This window comes from Hemiscyllium ocellatum, chromosome 40 (assembly GCF_020745735.1).
Source record: "Hemiscyllium ocellatum isolate sHemOce1 chromosome 40, sHemOce1.pat.X.cur, whole genome shotgun sequence".
Classification (NCBI taxonomy): Eukaryota; Metazoa; Chordata; class Chondrichthyes; order Orectolobiformes; family Hemiscylliidae; genus Hemiscyllium; species Hemiscyllium ocellatum.
This window is the reverse complement of record NC_083440.1, coordinates 30,049,699-30,067,632: the sequence shown is the minus strand read 5'-3', so window position 1 is coordinate 30,067,632 and position 17,934 is coordinate 30,049,699.

Here is a 17,934-nt window from a genome sequence, read left to right as displayed (position 1 = left end):
GGCTAAGATAAAAGGTAGGGAGGAGGGACTTGGGTGAGGGGCCATGGAGATGTGATAGGTGGAAGGAGGTCAAGGTGAGGGTGTTGGCCGGAGTGGGGTGGGGGCGGAGAGGTCAGGAAGAAGATTGGAGGTTAGGAAGGCGGTGCTGAGTTCGAAGGATTTGACTGAGACAAGGTGGGGGGGAGGGGAAATGAGGAAACTGGAGAAATCAGAGTTCATCCCTTATGGTTGGAGGGTTCCTAGGCGGAAGATGAGGCACTCTTCCTCCAACCGTCGTGCTGTTTAAGTCTGGCGATGGAGGAGTCCAAGGACCTGCATGTCTTTGGTGGAGTGAGAGGGGGAGTTAAAGTGTTGAGCCACGGGGTGGTTGGGTTGATTGGTCCGGGTGTCCCAGAGGTGTTCTCTGAAACGTTCCGCAAGTAGGCGGCCTGTGTCCCCATTATGGGGATGCCACATCGGGTGCAGCAGACGATATAGATGATGTGTGTGGAGGTGCAGGTGAATTTGTGGCGGATATGGAAGGATCCCTGGGGGCCTTGGAGAGAAGCAAGGGAGGAGGTGTGGGCGCAAGTTTTGCATTTCTTGCGGTTGCAGGGGAAGGTGCCGGGAGTGGAGGTTGGGTTGGTGGGGGTGTGGACCTGACGAGGGAATCACGGAGGGACTTGTCTTTTCGAAACGCTGATAGGGGAGGGGAGGGAAATATATCCCTGATGGTGGGGTCCATTTGAAGGTGGCGGAAATGGCGGCAGATGATACGCTGCATATGGAGGTTTGTGGGGTGGTAGTTGAGAACCAGTAGGGTTCTGTCCTGGTGTCGGTTGGAGGGGCGGGGCTCAAGGGCAGAGGAGCGGGAAGTGGAGGAGATGCGGTGGAGGGCATCGTCGATCACGTCTGGGGGGAATCTGCGGTCCTTGAAGAAGGAGGCCTTTTGGATTGTACGTTATTGGAATTGGTCCTCCTGGGAGCTGATGCGGCGGAGACAAAGGAATTGGGAATATGGGATGGCGTTTCGATGCGGTAGAGATGAAGGAATTGGGAATATGGGATGGCTCCTCCACTTCCCCGCTACTCCGCCCAAATAAAGTTTTATTCCATCAGGTCAAATATGTGCAAGTATTATTGTTGTGTTGCCTTCGTCTGACCAGACCACAGGGGCCGGGCTGTCATTAGAGAAACGTGACTGTCGATGATGTAAACTGAAGGCCACCAGACGTCAGGCAAGGAAAGAGACGTTGGGAAAGGGAGTCGCTCAGGGCAATGTGAAACTGAACACACTATATTGGCAGGGCAAGGGTAGCTCCTGATGATTCCCAACGACTTCCAGCCTCATTGTCAACACATCTCTTTTCCCTGTTTAGAACCACTTAGAGGGAGCACTGAGGGATAAGTAGCATAATCTATGCATTGTAGTCTCTCTCTATCTCTCTATCACTCATTACGCTCTCCCCCTCCCCCCTCAGAGACGTTTTTTTAAACTGTTTTACTGATAAAATATCAAGAACATTGTGGAGCACTTTCATCTCGACTGTTAACAGTTTCTTTCTGTGTCCTCTTAAAGTCTGCTACGATTCTCTTACCTGTTCACTGCGTTGTCAATTTGTATGGCACCTGCAAAATTGGAAGTTTTGTCCTGAGCACCCAAGTATAGCAATTGTAATAACGTCAGCCAGTGGACTGGATAGAATATGAATCCCCTGATTTGGGCTGATAATCTGGTCCAACCAGGGATCCCTGGCTGACAGAACAGAAGGAACTTCAGATGTGCTGACGCTCAGAGGGCATCTCTGAGGGAATTGGACAAGTTACAAGTACTTCCTCTTGTAAATAAAGATTGACTTGGTAATGGGATACCTACCTGTGTGGAGGTATTTCACTAAGCCAGTAATGTTCGGAATATTAACTGCCATCAGTGAGTCTCAGGTGCTTGGAGCAGATGTTGGGACATTTTCTCGACATTGATTGTAATTTGTAGTCTGTTATTTTCAAAGGGTCAATACTGTGATGCCAGTGCACTAAATTCAACATTGCAGCATAATTTACCACAGCCCTCAGCAAGGGTCATTTATTGAATATCAACGAACTTCCAAATATGGACAAAGTCTAAAATTACAATGGGTGAAACTGTCATATTTAATGTCCGTAAATGCATTCCCAAGACACAACAGGAGCACTACTCTCCTATCCCTGATCAGATCAGACAAGTGTCCTCATCTAGATGTGGTATGATGTCGACCATATGATCCAAATTGCTCCCATTTCCTAAGTTGCTGAATTGTTTTAATTGCTCGTGTTACATTGAAATCTTATTCATCATCAAACATCAATGGAAATATGTTTTGGTGAATATTTGTAGGATTCTGACAGAGAGAAACCCTGAAGGAATTGCCCTAGTTCCACAGGGCTGTTCTCTGACAGACAGGGACAACTGGTAGGAAGTTTAAACTGAGCATCACCTCATCTCTCTACATCTCACACCAGACATCCTGCCAACTGAGCTAATTGACACTGACAAATGATATCATGATTGAGGGAGTGGCAGTTATGTACTTGCTAAAGATAGTTAGGCCTAAGACACAATCTTGAGGAATTCCTGGAGCTTAGATGAGCTCCAAAAAACACACCAATTTATGTGGGACTGGAGTCACTTGTAGCCCAGAGCAGGTTTCTATCTCTGAAGGGCATTAGTGATGGGTACTTGCGACAATTAACCATTGTTTCATTGTTAAATTTAGTGTTATAATTCCATATATTTATGAAATTGAAATTCGAGCATCTGCTGTAATTTAATTGGACAAACGTCCATGATAAAAATCTGAAGTATCTCAATATGAGCCAATTCAATGGCTGAACTCCTGGCGAATTTAGAACCCAATATGATCTTTCTTTTCCAATTACAAAATAATGGTTTTAACTGTTGTTGTTTATCATTTAGTGTTAATTTGTTAATTTGTCTCGATTTGGTTTCTCGAAGTTGGGAATGCAGACAGACAATGTGGGGGCTATCAACTACATTCGCTTCAATTCATTGTGAACAATTGTGACACCATTTAGTCTGTGTCTGATTGAGATGGGTTTGTGCATTTGCTCAGTTTGAAGTAAATGTGGATAAACAGAGTGAATTGTTTCCTCAAATGATGGCATTAAGTTGGTAGGTGGAAGAACAATCCACGTGTGTGAGACATATGTGGTGTGTATATGTGTCTGCGTGTGCGTGTGCGTGTCTGAAATAAGTAGGACATTCTTCTATGTTTTATGAATAATTTCTTCATATTAGTCGAGAAGATTTTGGAAGATGTTTATCGAAAAAAAATGGAAGTCAAAGCCCAGGGTTTCAGGGAACACATTTTGACCCACAGTATGGATGGGAACAGCACTGGGAAGGAAAACTACAAAAAAAAAACAAAAACAAAGTTTGCTCTTCATCTGTCTTGAGCAGATTTATATATGATGTGAGCAGGTATTACAGAACTGGTGAGCTTAAAAGTGGAAAAATCCCTCGGTCCAAACGGTTTATAAATAAGGAGATGAAGGTCTCTGACCCAAGCCTTCCATTCCTTTCTGGCAGCGGGGAGGTGCCAGAAGACTGGAATCAGTTAATGTGTTTCCCCTTCTGAAACGGATGGTAGAGGTAGACCAGGAATACAGAACAATGAGTGTCACATTATCGATAGGGAAAATATTGGATACAATTACAAAGAAGAGACCTAATCTGCTTTTAGAGAGGCAAGGTTTGGTCATGGATAGTCAGCATGGTTTTGTTATGGTGGGGGTCATGCTTCAGAAATCTGTTGGATTTTTAAGAGGGGGGTGACCAGGTCTGTAGATGCATGTAGAGCATTTGCTGCAGTTTATATAGACTCCAGCAAAGCCTTTTACAAGGCCCCACATGGGAGATTGAGTACAAAGATAAAAGCACTTGGCATCCAGAGTTTCCTATTTTAAGAACTAAGTAACAAACTGGAAAGAAAAATCAGCATTTCTTAATCACAAATGCAATTTCAGCAATAGTCTGTTTCCATTCAATTCACCGCAGCCTGTGCTGCTTTCGATCCTTTTCTGTTTTCGTTTCGTTCCACCTATCAGCCGCTGTGTTAATGGGGAAACCAAGGCCGACTCAAGGGATTTGGTCTTTGGCAGGATCCGAACCTTGGGAATGGCGTCAGATGTGACTGATGAGGTGACATTCTCAATGCTTCCATGAAAATGTTTTGTGGCTCTCACTGATTCTATCAATCTCAGTGGGAATTAAATCCAAATGAATCCTGTTTGCATTGTGGCTTCATACTAAAGGGTGTGATAAATTCAAAAAGATACGTACATCCCTGCCTCAGCTCCTAACTGTTGAAACAATCATTCATCCATTGTCACCTCTGGACTCTTTGAACCAATGCCTCATTCCCTGGAAGCCTGATTATAAATTAAACACATTTACTTTGTCCACATTTCTTCCGTCCTACTGGTTGATAAATCCCAACAAGTCCCAATATTCCCTGGTCAGCTGGTGTCTGTCTGGGACTAACTCAAACAAATTGTCCTCTAAATTCTGGATTTTAAACTCTCATTCATGTATTCAAAATGTTTCACGGTTGCCCACTGATCCTTTACTTTCTTGGACGAGGGAAAATCTCGTTGTGTAACCTGTTTGAAAAAGGGTTCTGCTTTGTTTCAAAGGTCACCAACTGGTGTGATGGTTGAAATTAAGTTACAAATTCTGATTGAAATGAAACGACAGATAAGAACACCAGAAAGAATGGTCAGTCTGTGAAAACAATTTAAGACTCATCAAATGATGACGCAAAACTCGGAGTCAGTGACAATATGAATGCAGTCTTCCCTCAAAGCAAAGATCCCTCTGACATTCCCAGGCCATTTCCAAACTTGTTCGTCATCTCCCCAACAGCCTTCGCAACTCCATCTGTGAGGATGTTCATTTTAGTGTTTGCATTATGCAACCTGTTGAGCTTTAGCCTGCTCCAGGTCTGGTCACAATGCCTCTGAAACTCGCTGTCTGCTCTCCTGAAACAGCTTTATAGGCAAACATTCAAACACTCGATAATCCTCACCGGCACATGACACTGACAGAGATTATGAGATCAGGTGACAAGTTCTTTTTCTCGACTTTGTTCTGAGCCACATCAAATCTGTTTTATGGACCACATCCCCGTCAGCCTACTGAGGATTTTGTCACCAACATGGACCGTATCACCACATTCCTACTGAGGGTTTTGCAATCACCAAGGACCACATCCCCACCTTCCTACTGAGGTCTTTGTCACCAACCTGGACCACATCCTCACCTTCCTACGGAGATCTTTGTAACCAACATGGAGCACTACCTCTGTTTTTTGAACCTGCTCCAGCAGAATTTCCTGCCACTGTTCTGTGATATTCTTCATCCTGACAGCAGGGAGATTATCAAAGCATGCTGAAGGTATGTTTATAGCTGCAGAAACATCACCCTGTTCTTTAAACTAAAGAACCCATTGTCAGTACTGTATTCCCACTCTCCTTCCTACCTTCTTGAGAAGCTGAGCTGTTCACACTGTCACTGACTTGGCTCTGTCTGCAATCCTCTCCATCACAAGTTTCCAAAGCAGGAAACTGGTGTGTGATCCCGATCTTCTCAGGGGATTCCGGGAGTCTCTGGCCATCACACATTTCTTCTTTGCCCATACAACCCTAAGCTATGGTGTGACGACCACCATAAATGTGCTATTCCCCTCGTCATCAGCCCCATGAATGGCCCATAGTTACTCCCATTCTGGAAGATCGAGCTCCTGTTGTTGCAGCCTGTGACATTTCCTGCAGCTATGTTTAACTCTGTCACGTTGAGCGTTCCAGAGTCCACAGCCTGACCATTTCCATGTTACGGAGTTGTTTTGCATTATTTTATAGTTAAAGGTTTGGTGTATCGTGTTGTACAGTTTACCAGTTAATCCCAAATAAATCTCCTTCCACTGCATCATATTAGGAACCAATCCCTGAACGTTGTCGAATCAATGAAAATAAATGAAAAGTGGAGAACTATAATTTGTTCCCCTTTTTATTGTAAATATATGTATTTGCAATTTTTAAAAGTTTACAAACAAATAAAATTATTGAAAATATAACCAATAACAAATATCAGTACAATAACAAACAAAAAACACAGATTAGAATACAACTGCTGTCTACCAACTACTAACTTACCCTATAATACAAAACAAACCCTAACACTGTGCAAAGCAACACCAAGAAAAAGAATGGAAAGAAAAAAAAACACAAAATAGAGAACATCTATGCTCGGCGCAAAGCTCCCACACAAGGAAACGGGAGCACTGTATATACACCCGTATTAACTCAGGAGACCCCCTCCAGGGCCCAGGGCTTGACAAATCTAACTAATCTGGTTCGACAAAAACCCTAGTTAGTATAACTTACAAATCTGTATCCAGATAACTGAAGTAGTGCTGCCATGTCTTATAAAAGTGGTCTGTTGTGGGATGCACCATTTTTGCAAAAACATCCGAAGGAATATGCTCCAAAAATAATTTCTGTCATCCGAGCAAGCCCGGAGGGTTCTCAGACACCCAATTCATCAGAATATTCTTCCAAGCACAATTTGTAAGAATATTGAATAGTTTCTTCCCATGTCCGTCTAAAGAAGGTAAATTTGGAAGACCTCAGAGGAGTACCATCGGGTCTGCTTTGACTTCAGTCCTCAATATCCTCCCTATCTCTCCGGCCACTGTGCTCCAATAAACACGAGCCTGTGGCATGTCTAGAAGCAACGTAGGCGTACCTACACGTATTTCACATTGGGAGCACACTGATGATGCCTTTTCTTTTAACTTCGCCAGACGGTCTGGTGCCAGATGAGCCCTGTGCAGAACTTTTACCTGTGCAGCACATGTCATATTACAGATTGAGATCTTTCGAGTGTTCTCCCATATGCTTTCCCATATTTCAGAAAAGATCACCACTACTAGCTCTTGCTGCCAGACCTCACATAAACTATTAATATCCTGCTGGACCCTGACATCCAGCAGGCGATAGGGAGCACTAACCGAAAGGGTGCTTGTGGAATGTAGCAACAACTTCTCTGTATCGGGCTTAGAGGGGTTAGTGAGAAGCGTAGTCGTCTTCTGGATGAAATCCCTAACCTGAAAAAAAAGAAAAGATATCTGCTGGGTAACCCGTATTTGTGGCTCAGTTGCTCACAAGACGTCATAACTTCCCCCTCAAACAAATCTCCCAAACGAGAAGCTCACCTCTGGCCATAGTTTGAAAGCTGAGTCCATTATCCTTGGTTGGAACCCTGGCATCCCAACTATAGCATTAAGTGGCGAAGTTTTGGATAAACATCTCTCACTCTGACGCACTCCATGCCTTGACTGTACTAATGACAATGGGGTTCCAGCAGTGGTCCATGCCTGTCCACGTCTTATTCATGAACAATAGGTAAATAAGAGAACGCTTTGCTTGGTACGCCTCAATATCCAACCAAATTGTGTTTGGATCGTTGCCTACCCAATCAATACAAAGGACAGCAGTGGACTCAACTGATGTCTGGGAAACCAACTCCTCCCCCTCCTTTAAGCAGCTGAACTTTAGTAAGTTTGATGAGGGGCTACCCATGATGCCAGACAAACGAAACAAACCAACCCATCAGCTTCTGCAGCGTTGACTTGGGAAACGTTATAGGGAGCATATGCATGGGATAAATCAAGCGAGGAAGAACATTCATCTGAATGAGAGATATTCGGGCCAGCCATGAAATTGGAAGAGCCTTCCATCTCTGGAGATCTCGATTAATATTGTCAAGCAAATGAGCATCGTAAGTCCGAAATAACAGATCAAACTTGGGGGTAATTAAAAAATGCCTAAGTAACGGAACCCTGCCCGTGACCACTTAAAAAGGGAAGTTAGGCTCAGCTTCAACTTCTAGCCCACCCTTAAGATTCCCCAAAAGCATAGCCTCCGATTTTGCAAAGTTAATCTTATATCCTAAAATAGCCCCAACTGAATTGACACATTGCATCAAATGGGGTACAATGGTCATTGGGTTCGACAAAAACAGAAGGACATCATCCGAATACAATATAGTCTTGTGTGCCCTCAATCCCACTTCCGGAACGGTTATGTGTACGTTCTGACGAATGGTCTTTGCCAGCGGCTCTATCACTAACGTAAACAACACCGGTGAAAGGGGGCAGCCTTGCCAACTCACCCTAACAATCCTAAAATTCCCAGACGTCACCTCGTTGGTGACGACTGCGGTCAGAGAGTGGTAATATGAAACCTCCACCTACCTAGCAAAGACACCACCCAACCCAAACTATTCTAATACATAAAAAAAAGACATGGCCATTCAAACCAATTCCTTTCTCTGCATCGAAGGAAATCACCAACCCCTGAATCTATCGTTGCTGACAAACTTGAACCACATTCAGCAACCTTCTAATATTATTATAGGACCTATGGCACCTTATAAAGCCTGTCTGGCCCTCTTTAATATATGGGGCAGTATTCTTTCCAATCTCAGCGCCTGTATCTGAGACACAATGTTGAAATCTGAATTGAATAGAAAAATGGGCCTGTATGAGGCACCATGCTCAGGAACCTTTCCTTTCTGAAGAATTAGGGTAATATTAGCTTCTTTCAAAGACGGTGGTCGGCATTCATGCATATAGGAATGATTGTACTCTCCAACATCGGCCCTGACAGAATCCTTATAAACTCCTTATAATACTCATCCGGAAGCCCATCAGGGCCAGGTGCTTTCCAACATTAAAGTTGCCGAGCAGCCTCCTGCATTTCCTGAACTGTCAAGGGGGCACTATGGGTAGAGGCCTGTTAGAAAGTTACCCCTGGGAGGTCCAGGTTCTTTAAAAAAAGTCTCCATTTTAGCCCTCCTGTCTTCGCAACCTTCAGACCGATACAATTCAGAGTAAAAGCTCCGAAAAGCCTCATTAATCTTTTTAGCAATGTATGTAAGGACCCCAGCACTGTCACTGATTCCAGTAATGCATTGGGGAGCATGCGTGTTCCTATTCAGGCACGCTGAATACTTCCCTGGCCTATCTCCATATTGGAACAACCTTTGTCTAGCAAAAGCAAGTTCTTTCCTTGTATTTTGTGTCAGTATTCAATTCAACGCTGCCAGGAGCGCCATGATCCGCTGTAGCTCATTCACCGAAAGTGGCTCAAAACGTGTCATCTCAGCAACCTTCAACCGCGACTCAAGTAACACTGCTGTCCTTCTGCCATTTCTGGCCAGCCGAAGAGAAAATAGCTAATTCCCGAGCAAAGGCCTTAGCAGTCTCCCACAGCATAGATGGACTACCAGCAATGCCTGCGTTGACAGTCAAGAATTCGTGAAACTCTTTCAAAAATTATTCCACAAGTTTGGAATCCTTAAGTAGAAAAGGGTCCAATCGCCAGTGCCGCAAACCTAGCTCTTTATTCTTGGCCTTAACCTCCAAATATCCTCCACGTGATCATAGATAGCGATATTTCCAATTTGACAATGCATAATCGAATCCAGAAAGGCCGAGGTAGCCAGAAAGAGGTCAACGCTCATGCGAGATTTATGTGGTTTTTTAAAAAAAGGTGAAGTCGCTGCCGGTAAGGTGAAGACATCTCCAAATATCCCCCAGCTCTAATTCCTCGAATAAGTCAACCACCTGCTTTGTCTGCGAAGAAACAGTTGGAGGTACACAAGACAACCTATCCACTGTCGGATCGAAAAGACAAATAATCCCCCCCCTCCCATTAAACAAAATGTGCCGTGTTGCAAAAGCACTCAAGCTAGAGAAAGCACTAATCACAAAATTGAGGGGATGTGCTGGAGGACCGAAGACATTTAAAATGCCATATTCCTCCAGATGTATCAGGGATTTAAGTAACACAAACTGCCCATGCTCATCTTTCACCTGCTCTAATAAGATGAACGGCAGATTTTTTTCTGGAGAAGTACTGCCACATCCCCACTGTTAGTAGTAGAGGATGAAAAAAGTACTCAGTGATAACGCCCCGTTATAAATTCAGATGTTCCCCATCATCAAGATGGGTTTCGTGCAACAAAGCGATGAAATCCATTTACCTCTTAAGGCGAATAACGTGCCTTAATGTTCCAGGTGTACCATTTAAGAAGACATTCAGCCATGTCCCCTTTCAGAGACCCTTGAAACCTGCTTACAAAGCGCCGAGCATAAGTAAATAAACCCTCATAGAATCGAAAAACCATATGTACAACAACTACTCTGTCATAACTATAAACAACTATTACTACAAACAAAACTACAAAGAAAACCAACTATAAAACCTTAAATACAAGACTCCTTCCCTGTTGTTCCCTCTTTAACCAATCCACCATTCACCAAGCTCACTCTCTGTGAGACCTCCGCTTTATGTTCTATCAATGTCTTACTATCCCTGCACTGTAACTGCGTTGATGACAGAGCATAGAGATTCCATTTCCGTTCATAAACATACACTGCCTGCCAATTGGAAACTTTAGAGCAGCTGCCTGCCTTGGGAATGTTGGGTACGTGAAACTAGAAGAGTCTTACTCTTTATCCAACCCTGCGGTGTACCTGTCCTGGAAATGTCAGATAGCGGCAGTGCAGGAAGAGTTTTACTCTGTAGCCAGACCATACCGTACCTGAATAGGACTGCTTTATTGGGGAGTGTCAAGGGATCTTGGTTTGTATCTGACCACTGTTTTATTTGGCCTGGGCATGACTAAATGGAGACAGCAGGGAGATTTGGGTCGTATCCTCAACAAATGATAGAATGAAATGTGGTTAAAAAAAAGTCTAATTTCCTTCTGTAATTGACATTAACATTTGATTTTTCAAGACAAATGCTGGATGTGTTTGTGCGATAGCTACCAATTATTTCCGGATATATTGACAAGTGTACAGTATGCTTCCCTGTTCAAAATTATCACAAAGAACATTGACAAAAACTCTCAAATTTCGCTGTCATGACAACCTTAACTTGTTTCTGAACAATCACTCCAGATCGACTGTTCACGATCCAAGCACTTTGATGATATTGAAACCTGAAATTAATAACATTGATTTTCAATTCTCGACAAAACCTGATATATTTAAGTACAACACAATCTGATAATCAGCATGATGCATAAGCGGGAGAAAGCGAGGACTGCAGATGCTGGAGTTCAGAGTCATAAAGTGTGGTGCTGGAAAAGCATAGCTGCTAAGCCAGCATCCGAGGAGCAACAGAGTCATCAGCCGTCATTCCTTTGCTTGGTTGCTACCTGAGTGGCTGTGAATTTCCAAGACCGCACTCTTCAACTGTGACAAATGACTGGGTATGATCTTTGTGAATCTGTGCAGGACCTCTATGTTTATGACTCGGCACATTATCCCATCAAAGCTGCAATTCATAGAGCGGTACTGAGGGTGTGTGAAGCAATCAGAGTGTCAAAAGCGACAGAGCTTTATGTATGTGGGAGCCATTGTTGAGGAGTCTGTACTGTGCAGAGGTCAGGTCTGACAGAGAGCTGCACTGTAATCGGTTCTCCGTGTCCGTTACAAGGACAAAGTGGGAGTTGCGAGCTGAACGAGTTTGCATGGATTTCAATGATAATCAAATAACACATTATGTTGTGGAAAGTTGAATGTGCATTATTCAGGAAATGTTGCACGATTGGGCCTTCACAACAGAGGTATTGTTGCATTGTCACAGCAATTTAATTCAAGGGACCCAACTGTTCTCTCTGAGTAACCTGAGCACTCTCACTATTGAGGTAGAAACTGTAGACATATCACTAACATCTTGTGCCCAGTAATTATTCCTCACAATACAGCACTTAAATAAATGCAAAAATGATCTGGTTCTGTTGATAGTACTGTCTGTGGAAGCTTGACATTTGTAACGTAGTTGCCATTTCCCTATGAATCAACAGGGATCATTGGCTGTAAAAACGTCATCTTCTGTAAATCTCTTTGAGGCGAATGAAACGGAGGAAGTGCTTCTTTCTTAGGGGATTTGGATTTACGGATGTACATTACTCTGGGAGGAATTTCTGGAATTTTTAATTAAATTTCATGGTTGGTAATGCAATTCAGGTTCGTGTGATGTCATCAGTCGATGGATTCCTAAGTGTCTGTAGTACTTGTCTTTTTAGATGACAGTGGTCTCCTTATTTCTCTGGTGCTTTGGTCTGGAGCCTGAAGCAGCAACAACCTCAGAGCCAAGCTCAAACTGCTACTGAAAGGTAATATCCAGACTTAAACCCGAACCCCGTTGGGGCACATCCAATAGAAAGCAGCAATTTGACTTCATGTACTGAAGGTGGTTTCGTCAAGGGCAGGTCATGTCTCACAAACGTTATTGAGTTTTTTTTTGAGAAGATGAGCAAGCAGTTTACATGGTATACATGGACCTCAGCAAAGCCTTTGATAATGTTCCACATGTTAGGCTGTTGCGGAAAATGCAGAGACATGGAATTGAAGGTGGTTTAGCATTTTGGATTAGAAACTAGCTTTCTGAAAGAAGGCAGCGAGTGGTGGTTGATGAAAAAATATACAGCCTGGAGTCTAGTTACTAGTGGTGTGTAACAAGGATCTGTTTCGGGACCACTGCTGTTTGACATTTTTTATAAATAACATAGATGCAGGCATAGGTGGAGGAATTATTAAGTTTGCAGATGACACTAAAGTACGTGGAGTAGTGGACAGCTTGAAAGAATGCTAAACGTTGCGGGGGACTTGGATAAACTGCAGAATTTGGCTGAGAGTTGGCAAATGGACTCCAATGCAGCTAAATGTGAGGTGATGCACTTTGGGAAAAATAACAGAAGGCAGATTACTGGATGAATGAAAGATTTTTGGGAGTGCGGAGAGCAGAGGGATCTTGGAGTCCATGTGCATAGATCCCGGAACGTTTCCACCCAGGTTGATAGTGCTGTTAAGAAGGCATACGCTGTGTTAGTTTTTATTGATAGAGGGATTGAGATCTGGAGCCGTTGTGACATACTGCAAATGTACAAAACGCTAGTGCTGCCGCATTTGGAACATTGTGTACAGTTCTAGGCGCCCCATTACAGGAAGGATGTGGAAGCGCTGGAAAAGGTGCAGAGGATATTTACCCGGATGTTTCCTGGTCTGGAAGGAAGGTATTATGAGGAAAGGCTTGGGTCTGTTCCTTTTGGAATGAAGAAGGCTAACAGGGGATTTGATAGAGTCATACAAGATGATGAGAGAATTAGATAAAGTAGACAGTGAAAGTTTTTTTCTGGGGTGATTATGTTGGCTTGTATGAGGGGGAATAGCTATAAATTGAGAGTGATAGATTGAAGACAAATCTCAGAGGCAGGTTCATTTCTCAGAGATTGTTCAAGACATAAATGGCCTGTCTGCCAATGTAGTTATGGAGATTAAAACATTGTTTGCATAAGTGCATGCATGATGATGGGGTAGTGTAGAGGGATGAGCTTAGAACAGTTCAATGGTCGGTGTAACATTGAGGGCCAAAGGACCTGTTCTGTACTATACTGTTATTTGTACTATGTTCTAATCAGCTTGAGAAATGGTGAGAAAAACTGACAGAAATACAGAGAGAGAGAATTTGGCCCGTTACCAAGGAGAGCAGACAGATAAGGTTCTTGGAATGAGACAAAGGGTGAAATCACATTGTGCACTCTGATCATAGATTAAAAATAAACTTGAATCTGAGTCTGGAACAAGAGGATAGGAACTGGAACTTCCTACTATTGTGTCTTCTTGATCTGTCCTCAACGCATCAACGTTGATCAATAAAAACTCGACATAATCTGCTCATAAGGAAAGGCAATGACATTGAGCCTGTGTTTGGAATTGTGAAAGTGAATGTGGAAAGATGAAAAAAATAACCTTGTGTTCAGGCAACATAGACGATGGCGGTAATCTTCAAAGTTTTTTACTCAACAGAGAGAAGAGAAAACATTCCATGTTGAGTTGGAATCTTGGATTTGACTGAGAGGCAAATAGACCAGGAGACATCGAATGCATGATGGAGGTATTTGACTGATTAACGTGAATGTAGTGGTTGGAGGGTAAGTGCAGATGTCAGTCTTCAGGTTCACCATTGAAAAGCAGGGCCTCACAGAGACCAAGCACAATGGCAGTGGGGTGAAAATTCATTCCAGCGGAGACAGAACATGATGAGACAAAAAAAACATAATAACTGAATCGAATCCACAAATATCCGCCACTGTTATTCATCCTTGTCAATACCACATTCAGACAAGTGTCATTCGCTGTTTAAATGTTCCTGTAATCTCCCTTGTCGTGACTGTGAACTGCGTCTGCAGGAAGAGTTACAAGAGAGGGTGTAGACTATAAAATCCAGGGACAACTTCATCAATGGGATGAAATACTTCGTTTAAAGCTGATAAGGATTATTTGGAAATATGAGCACACAGTTGACCACACGGTTAGCCTTTCCACAAGCTTTTGAGTTTGACATCCTTGGTGATGTTAGTTGATTAGCTGACAATGATGATACGAAGTAGGTCATCATCTCTGTACCATCCACAACGCCCACTCCTCTAATCATCACCATCAGATTACTCTCCCATCCTCATCTGTCACATCCAGCTCCACGTCAATCAATCCCCCTCAACAGCAATTTCTGCTCCATCTTTCTCCCTCTCACATGCACTATCACTGGACTTTAAGATCCTCTCCTGAAGTTAATGCCATGTCAGTTCTCTAATTACCGTTTTTTTTTAACCATACTTAATGCTCTTCAATGGTAAGGATAGAAGGATCGGCTAGGTCAGAGGAAAAGATGACATATGGAATTAAATATTTGTCTTCCTTGTTAAGACTCAGTTATGGATGCCTTACCAATTTAAATAAACTTCAAATGTCCTCAGAATAAGTCTCTAGAAGATTAATTCCACATTCCACCAAAACGCTCAGACATTAGATGAGGAAAACATTTAGATGAACCTTGCAAGCCTCACCATCTACTGCCTGATCACTTCGCTGATGATCTGTTCATATTATTTGTAAAGTGAAAACTGTTTCGATCTTCTCTCTAATCACACTCACTCCAAGACAGATCAGCCTGAGATACAGTCAATGCAGTGACCTTGCCTTCCCTGGGTTTACTCGTGCAGCCTCGTGTATCAGTCGAAGCCAGTTTACAAACCAAATGTGATATCAGCTCTCTCTATGTGATGCCAGGTCTCTCTCTGTGATGCATACGGTGAAGTCCCCTGGTTCTGCGAGATTACACTTTGACCTGTCCAGTATAAGGACCATCACTACAAACTAACAGGGATTTAATTGAACCCTCACTGTCATCAAGTTTCAATATATTGACATTCCAGTATTATGGACCAGGCAAGAACTCCCTGGATCCCATGAGAAATTAACTTTACTCAACAACCTACTTTGTCAAAGGCCTTTCAAAGATCCATGTAGACAACACATACTGCATCTACTTTCTTGCTCACCACTTCAAACAACTCAGTCCATCAAGATATTGTTCAGGCCAGATTTAGAGGTATTGCGTGTAGTCCTGGTGATTGCACAATAGGAGGGTTTTGATGGCATTGGAGGGGGTAGGGCGCAAAGGCGATTCACCAGGGTGTTGCTTGAGCTGCAGCAAATACCTCTCAAGAGGAAGGCTAGACAAGCTTGTGTTGCTTTCTTTCGAGCAGAGGTGACTGTATATCGGACTATGAGGAGTAGAGATAAGGTGAATAGAAAGAAGCTATCATGTTTGTTGAAGGGCCATGAAGAAGATGGCATAATTTTAAGTTGAAAAGCAGGACATTTAGAGGGGACATGAGGAAACGATTTCTCACCTGGACGATAGTAGGGGCCTGTAATGCACTGCATTAGACAGGCAAGCTCACCTCCTGTAAAAAAGAACTTAGATAAGCATCTGAAATGTCAGAACATTCAAAATAACCCGAATCCAAAAAGATGCAGCTTGGTGAACTTGCCATACTGAATTGCCAGTTGTGTTCAGGGATGTGTAGATTCGGTAATTATTCATGGGTAATAATAGAGTAATTGGATAGGAGGATGGCTCTGAGTGTGATACTCTTTGGAGGATCGTTATATACCTATCTGGCTGAACGACCTTTTTCCACACTGTAGGGCTTCTATGAACAATGTATTAAGTTCTGGGAAATGAGACACGTGTAGCCCTTAGTGCAATATTAGAGGGACAAACGTGGTAGATAAACCACCACTGTCCTGAATGACGCTAAAATCACCGCTGTTTTGAATAACGCGATCATAACCGCTGTCCTGAATGGTTCTATAATTCTGTAATTCTGAAGCTAAGTTTCTTAATACTGTTTTTTGTCTTTGTTTTGAGAAAGTATTTCCCAGTGTACGTTCCAAATATTGCTGTGGTCAGTGTCAGCTTCGGTTTCTGTATCAGAGTGCTTGTTCAAAAATTGAATTTCAAACATATGCTGCAAAACTGAATCAATAAGGAAATTAGTGTGATTAGAGTGTGCAGTCGCAAAGCTCTTAAGGAGATCTACTTCATGAGGTATTGAATAACTGATTAGATTGAGAAAAAATGAAGGATATCATTGAAAAGAATATCAGATGATATTTAGACATTGATGGGGCTGTTAGTGAGTGGAAAAATACAAATCTTATTGTTTGGAGGCAAGATGAAATTAACATTTGAGATCAAAGAGAATCAGATTAAGCCAATCTTTGGGGTATTCAAACATGGTCTTAAACATCAATGATATCACATCATTAAAATAAACCTGATGCCATTATCCACTTGTTGGAAATTATTAAAAAAGTAAAGATGTGATGATCGTATCCCACTGGAGGTACCACACAACATAAAATGATATCCCTGGAACTGGGTCAGCTGGAATTTTAACAGGTTGCTAGCAGAAGGAAGGGAAAGATTGTTCAACAACAATAAAATGCATTACGCTAATCTGTCATTTGCTAAAGTGTATTGCTCTATCCTTGGTGTTCCCGGTAAGTCTTGTTAAAACTTACGTTATGCAAATCTCTGTATGTAATCGTACTTATTCCACTTTATGACTGATATTTATTTCATTTCCATTTAGCAAGACAAATCCCGATGCTTGACGATTCTGTCCTCACTAAGTTTAAAACGATTAGTTTGTCGATTATAGGACTCTTCAGTAATATGCAGCACTGTCTGTTTCTCTGAACTATGCAGAATGGGTTTGCACTGAGGCCACATTGATGGGGTTTAGCTGAGCACTGGCCTTGTCTCATCGAGAAAGTGTTTAGCAAGACCTCTCTCTCTCTCTGTGTTAGAACAAAGCCTGCTATTTGCCAGATGGGTTTTAGAACAACCAGATCTTAGTGATACCTGGTGTTTCCCATTCCTTGATGTGAAGAGATTGTGTTGGTGGATCTTGCTCAGGTAGCCCGCTCCAAATGGGAGCCCAAATCCAATGTTTGCAATGGGTGGATTGAGTAGGACATTATCGAGTGATACGTGAGGGTCAGCAAGGATAGCTTTAACCATTTTGTATGTTTTCACCAGTCAATGGGAGTCTGGTACCATGATATTTGTGATGACAAATCACTAAGAGGGTTGTTCAGTGCAGGTGTCTGATTAGGATGTGCATTGTTGAATTATTTAACTGTCAAAAGCACGTGCGAGTTGTGTTATTTTTAAAACGATGCACAGTGCTGTTCTGCAGAGTTTAATAGGGCATACTCTGAGATCTAGAGGGTACTGGAGGCAACTCTCCCACAGACAAACAACTTTGCCCAACAACATGTTTCCCACTTCGCCATTTCTTCCTCATATTTTGATTTAGGCAATCAATTTGGAGAAGTTTTATCACTATTATTATCTTTTTTTTGAAACTGACATATTAGAGATGAACTCCCTGGACCTATTTTTAGAACGATTTACTGTGAATCTATGGTGTTATACCATGGAGTGCAGTACTCTGTCAACGTT